Below are 7,399 nucleotides of genomic sequence, written 5' to 3'. Positions count from 1 at the left end.
TTATAACTGGCATGGAAGGAATTAAACATAAGAATCCCACCAGTCAGCTCTCCTCTTCTGCAGTGCTCCTAGCTATAGGTTTTGGTAATGTCATGCTCACATTTCTTTTTAATGAGTCGTTATAGCCCACCCTGAGGGACACCATGATCACGTATCTGGCTATGAAGGCTGACAACAGAATTTATTGGTAATGATAAGCCTTTGTCTCTTGGATCTAGCTTAGTCTCTTGGATTTCTTTATATTTAGGATTTTATCAGAGACACTAGGAGGCCAGAGAAATCCTTTCTGAATGCCAAAGCTAATACCACATTCAGCCTACCTTCCCACAATGACCTACATTCTGCTTACCAGCAACAGGAAAGGTACAGGGAGTGTTATTTGCTCAGTCTAGAGAGGGACTGTGCTGAAAGTGGCTGGGAAAGGGAAAGTAAAATGAACTCTGTTACTGTGGGAGTCTCTTCATGAATTCCCTTAGGGGAGAGGATGTGGTTAAGGAAATAAGGTCTTCTTTTCAGAGGAGATAGGGAAAACAGGAGAGCAGAAGGCCTGGTGAGGGCTTTAAAATGAGGCCTAGATAGCCAAGAGTGTTGTAGCTGGGCACATCTGTCCTCAGCGTTTTATAGAATCATAGAAAAGTAGGGCTGATCTACTCTACTGTCTTTCTCAAGGCAGAATCACCTATGTCTAAACCATCCTAGATAAACATTTGTTTAACCTATTCTTAAAAGTTTTGGGAACAGCCGTCACACGCAACTACCAGACACAATGCCCAAAACATCAAACACACCCTCTAACCTGCCCTAGGTAAAGCAGTGTCCTGCCACTCCAAGAATAGGAAGTAGTTTGTTTAAATATGCTCAAGTGATCCAAGGAAGAATACCACACCCCACAGTACCAAGGAAGGCAAAATCTTCAGCAGTCCACATGGATGTGACCATGGGATAAAATTCCTTCTTGATCCCAAATGTGGCAATGAGTCTGATGCTGAGCAAGACCATATAACCAGCAACCTCTGGGGTTTTTAAAATCATAGCAGGAGCATCATCACTCCAGTCAAAATCCCCAGCCATGTCTGTGACCAGCACTAAATTCTTCTGATACCCATTGCAAAAAATTACTTCCTGGCCCCATGTGGTGACCGGCAAAACCCAGAAGCATGGGAAAAAACAAGCATCCTCTCCTCTGCAACCTGGGGATGACAAACACAGCTCCATGCCTCACACACCCTGACTGGAGAGGGAGAAGTCCTTTTTTATCATTCTATCCTCTCCATAGACATATCCCAGCTCCTTTAATCTTCCTTCATAACTAAACTGGTTGTGGAGCACTGCTAGTAGTTCTGGATTTCCCTAAATTCACAGCCACTCTTTTCATTTAAAATACCTGCAAATGATTAGGAGAAGGCTGGGTAGGTTTGTGCCTTGTAGACTAACCAAAGTGTGTGTATGTGTGTGTGTATATATCTAGATATAGATATATAGAGATATATATACACATAGCACAAACTTTCATGAGCCCAAGCTCACTTCATCAGATGCTGTGAACAGACTTGCATAGAGCAGTGTATAAAATGGAGAGAGTGATTAAAATACAAAAGCCAGGAAGGGAGGAAGAGTGATGCAGGGAGAGAGGGCAAACATGCAAGCATTAAACCCATAGGAACAAGGGAGTCACAAATTCTAATTCAGGGAATGGGATAAGAATCCAGAGTCCCTGTCTAACTCACATTTAACACAATCCAGTCTGTGGATGATTTCTCATTCTAAAGATTCCTGTCCAAATTGCTTTTCAAAGGTTTGCTGCCTAAGAACAGCTACCCTCAGGTCGGAGATGGAGTGTCCAGGGCTGATCAGATATTCTGCCACAGGCCTGCATGTCTGTCTGCAGCTGATGTCAGAATGATGATGATGAAGCACTAAAGAGCACAGTACAGTAGATTTCCGTTTTATGTGTATGATGTGTTTTATGTGTATTACCTTACATATGGATCACCCCATCTATTCCCTGGGCATCTCTACATATGACAAGAGTTCTGCTCTGATATGTACTAATTAGCACACATTGGAGCAGACTTGATTAACTGAGTCTGATGGAGCATGCTAATTAGCGTGCTCCAGCAGGTTCCATGTTACATGTATTCAGTATCATAGAATCATATCATAGAATCATAGAAGCAGGGTCGGAAGGGACCTTGTAGATTCATAGATAGATTCATAGATGTTAGGGTCGGAAGGGACCTCAATAGATCATCGAGTCCGACCCCCTGCATAAGCAGGAAAGAGTGCTGGGTCTAGATGACCCCAGCTAGATACTCATCTAACCTCCTCTTGAAGACCCCCAGGGTAGGGGAGAGCACCACCTCCCTTGGGAGCCTGTTCCAGACCCTGGCCACTCGAACTGTGAAGAAGTTCTTCCTAATGTCCAATCTAAATCTGCTCTCTGCTAGCTTGTGGCCATTATTTCTTGTAACCCCCGGGGGCGCCTTGGTGAATAAATACTCACCAATTCCCTTCTGTGCCCCCGTGATGAACTTAAAGGCAGCCACAAGGTTGCCTCTCAACCTTCTCTTGCGGAGGCTGAAAAGGTCCAGTTTCTCTAGTCTCTCCTCGTAGGGCTTGGTCTGCAGGGCCTTGACCATACGAGTTGCCCTTCTCTGGACCCTCTCCAGGTTATCCGCATCCTTCCTGAAGTGTGGCGCCCAGAATTGCACGCAGTACTCCAACTGCGGTCTGACCAGCGCCCGATAGAGGGGAAGTATCACCTCCTTGGACCTATTCGTCATGCATCTGCTGATGCACGATAAAGTGCCACTGGCTTTTTTGATGGCTTCATCACACTGCCGGCTCATGTTCATCTTGGAGTCCACTAGGACTCCAAGATCCCTTTCCACCTCTGTGCCACCCAGCAGGTCATTCCCTAGGCTGTAGGTGTGCTGGACATTTTTCCTCCCTAGGTGCAGCACTTTGCATTTCTCCTTGTTGAACTGCATCCTGTTGTTTTCTGCCCACTTGTCCAACCTATCCAGGTCTGCCTGCAGCTGTTCCCTGCCCTCCGGCGTGTCCACATCTCCCCATAGCTTTGTGTCATCTGCAAACTTGGACAGAGTACATTTCACTTCCTCGTCCAAGTCACCGATGAAGACATTAAAGAGTATCGGTCCAAGGACCGAGCCCTGGGGGACCCTACTGCCCACACCCTTCCAGGTCGAGACCGACCCATCCACCACGACTCTCTGGGTGCGACCCTCTAGCCAATTCGCCACCCACCGGACTGTGTAGATCTTCAAGTCCGACCCCCTGCCTGGGCAGAAGGAAACCTGGGCTCAAGTGACCCCAGCCAGGTAGACATCGAGCCGCTTCTTAAAGACCCCCAGGGTAGGAGCCAGCACCACTTCCCTTGGAAATTGGTTCCAGATCCTAGCCGCCCCGACTGTGAAGTAGTTCCTACGGATGTCTAATCTAAACCTACTCTCCAACACCTTGTGGCCCTTATTCCTTGTTATCCCAGGGGGCACTGGGGGAACAAGGTCTCCCCCAAACCCTTCTGGTCCCCCCTAGTGAGTTTATAGACGGTCACCGGGTCCCCCCTCAGCCCTCTCTTGTGAAGGCTGAACAGGTTCAGGTCCCGTAGCCTCTCATTGTAGGGTCTGCCCTGCTGCCTCCAGATCATGCGGGTGGCCCTCCTCTGGACCCTCTCAATGTTGTCCCTCTTGAAGTGGGGTGCCCAGACCTGGACACAGTACTCCAGCTGCAGCCTGACCAGTGTCACGTAGAGGGGGAGGATCACCTCCTTGGCCCTACTCGAGATGCACCTGTGGATGCACGATAGGGTCTGGTTAGCCCTGCCAACCGTGACCTCGCACTGTCGGCCCATGTTCATCTTGGAGTCAATGATGACTCCAAGATCCTTTTCTGCCTCCATGCTCTCAAGAAGGGAGTTTCCCATCGTATAAGTATGCTGCTGGTTACTACTGCCCAAGTGCAGCACCCTGCACTTGTTCGTATTGAAACGCATCCTGTTTTTGTTAGCCCACCCCTGCAACTTATCCAGGTCTTTCTGCAGTCTTTCCCTCCCTACTAACGTGCCCACCTCACCCCAAATTTTGGTATCCCTGCATTCACCCCAAATTTTGGTATCCCTGCATTTCGAAATGGCAGCGGGGGCACTTTAACTAAAGCTTGTCAAACGAGCTTTAGTTAAAGCGCCCCTGCTGCCATCTTGAAGTGGAGGACACTGAATACACATGACACTGCAGGCACTTTAATTAGAGCACTCTCAGAGACGCTCTAATTAAAGTGTCCCTTGCCACCCCAGGGCATTTGTATAGATACCCATTGTGATCAGCAGATCATCTTTTCAGCATTCTGGATCCCCTACAGCTTGGAAGAGGTGGGGATTTTTTTTCTTTTTTTAATTTGTATCGGAGGCCAAATTAGCCAAAATTAAATCCAAGATACCAGAACCATAAGTGGCCCTACTACCGGCAAACATCCTCTACCCGCACCTGGGGCTTCAGATGTTTCCAAAACCTTTGGTGGGCATGCTACTTGCAGGCCCAAGTCCGGAGGCTTGGGGTTCGGATGCCCCCAAGTTTTGCTTGCCCTTAGCCATAAGGCCCTTGGAGCAAGCAAGGGGAGAGATGGGAATTTGGTTCATGGCAGTAGTGCCGTGCATGCACTGAATATTTATTCTCCATAGTGGTTTGGTTTATATAGGAGTGTGAGGGAGATGACAGTCCAGATGCCCCTCAAGCATGGTGTGCATGGCAGAGCACAAAAGTGGGAAACATCAAGCTCTCAGTAAAGCAGTCATAGCCTTTTTTTGGTACATTTCCCTTTTAATAACTAGCATTCTAAACACAATGCTTGTTCTGGGTTGTGTGTACCCTGCAAAAACATAAGCTACCCCTTACCACCTACGTGACCATGGAAACAGCTCCCAAGAGCTCACCTAGTATGTGAGAACATCTCTGTGAATGAGTAATAACTTGTGCCACTCCGACTGCTATTACCTTGGAACTGGGCAGGAGTTGCAGGGCACACCTCTGAGGCTCAGCTCACACCCACATGCTGACACAAGAAGCAAGGTATCACTTGACTCTAACTCCAGGAGTTTAACGTGCCGTAAAACCTTCACTAAGGTCCTTGCTTTCTGGGGAGCAGAAATATATAGGTTGCTTAGTTTCCTATTGTGAATCATATCTAAGTTCTTGCCTAATCTAACTATCAGCTCATGAATATTATGCATTCTCCTGTACCTTCTCTATACCTTCCATTGCTTGCATCAACACAACCCAGCTGGCACGCATACGTGCATTCTTTCTCATAGGAGATAAAGCTCAGCCCCACCTACTAAAAAGGATTTAACTGACTAACTGAGTCAAATGACTGAGTGATGAGTTGGCCTACTGAGATAGGAATCTTAGGGCAAGAAGCCCAGTGTGTTTCTATCTTCTGGAAAAGTTCCCTCCTCTGTGTTCCCTTCTGGCAGTGGCATGTGACAGATTCCAAGATGACAAAGAAGGTTCAGGAGCAGCACCCCCAACACTGAATTATTACTGAATGGTTTGGTGCCAGCATGTGGCTGGGTGTGATATGCAGTAATCTTGGCTGCAGCACTGCTTTATAAAGAGGGATGGTAATAATAACCATTCTTTGGGGCAACTGCACACAATCTCATACTACACTCCCTGCCAGATGCTGCAAGCAAGATGAGTTTCAAATGCAACGGTGTTGCAACCAGAAGAGCAACCGAAATGGCCATGGGTCTTCCTGGTGTCCCATGGGGGTCTCCCAAGATAACTGTGCCATTGCATGCAACCTGGCCCATAGCATTAACACAGGTAAAGATTAATCAGATTCTTAGTCATTAGGATCAGCAAAGCCATTTTTCCACTGGGAAATTCCACTAATTCCACTTGGACCCAGAGCTCCAAGATTTAGTGTTACTTTTACTTCTGGGTATCCACAAGCTTTATTTAATACTCTAGTAGATTACAGTTTGAGCATTCAAATTACAGCCTTAAATTTGGTTCACTACAATGTTTCAACTTCTTGTTCATTTTCTCTCCTATGGTGAGTCAGCTGATCTTGTGATAAAGTGCTGTGAGTCCTTAGGGGTGTGGTCAGATCTTGCCCTGCTCTAACCAGCATATGGTTCTGTGCCAACCCAGCTCTGTGTGGTGAAGATAATGTGCCTTGGGGGTGGAAAGTCCAAACAGCAACGAAAAAAATGCTACGCCTACCTCTGCAGTCAAAAGCGGACCAGCCCTGAGTGAGAGCCAGCTCACCTCTCCCATATCGCAGAGCAAAGGTCAGCACTGTTCTTGCCGCAGACTCTTAGAGTAACAAGCAATTCAGCAGCTGCCCACTCTTTGTCCCTGCCACATGACTCAGCTACAGATTGATCACCTGAGAAGCATAAAAGATGCCAGAGTCCCTCATTAGGAATCCTAATCCTAGTCAGCATCTGCAGATCAGCATCATAGTTTCATAGTTGTTAGGGGCTGGAAGGGACCTTACAGATCATAGGGTCCAGCCCCCCTGCACTTGGGCAGGAAAGACTCAGTAAGTTTTCTCTGTGTCTGCTTGTAGAGGCTCCCCCTCCATTTCATCCCAGGTTGGTTCATGAGAGCTCCCAACCTCACACAAGCCTAAATTCCATATTTATGCCAAAATCTCCTGTGTGCCTGTGTTCCTGAAAAGTTCAGAGGCAGAAACAGCAGGCATGGAAGTGGGTCTAGGGGCCAGTTTGTGCATTTTCACTTCTGGCTTTGCAGTAGATGAGAAAAGGTGATACAGTAGACTCCCGACTTGCGCGTATATTGCATTCCTGAGAAACCTCGTATGTTGAATTCTCACGACTCGCTGTGAATTTTCCCATAGAAAATAACAGAAAAGTGAGGGGTTGTGTTCCTTAGACCTCACATTTATGACACCAAAGATACCAAAATAAAACCTTTTTCAACCAATACTTGATTTATTGTGTTACAAAGACATATTATAAACATATGCTGCTACCACAATGGCAACACTGAGACTGAGCAAGCCTCCAGAATCCTGCTTGGGGACCCAAGCTATGCGTAACTCCGTTTGACTCAGTGTGTGCATCTCGCAAGGCATTCATGTATATACGTGTATATACGCAAATGACGTGTGTCTCGGGGTGTATTTTTCTGCTTGGGTGTTAATATTAATTTCTGTAAATGCGAGACATGGGTAAGTCGAATACACATAAAACGGACGTCTACTGTACTGTGCTCTTTTGTGCTTCAGTGCTCCCTCTGCTTGCACACACACATTGAGTCAAAACAGAAGTCCTTGCTTTCTTTTTCATTCCTTGCTAGTCAGGCAAACTCCCTTTAACTCTGTAGGACCAGCAAGGTTATTCTAATGACTA

The sequence above is a fragment of the Alligator mississippiensis genome, chromosome 3 (genome assembly GCF_030867095.1).
Source record: "Alligator mississippiensis isolate rAllMis1 chromosome 3, rAllMis1, whole genome shotgun sequence".
NCBI lineage: Eukaryota > Metazoa > Chordata > Crocodylia > Alligatoridae > Alligator > Alligator mississippiensis.
This window is presented reverse-complemented; position numbering follows the sequence as displayed.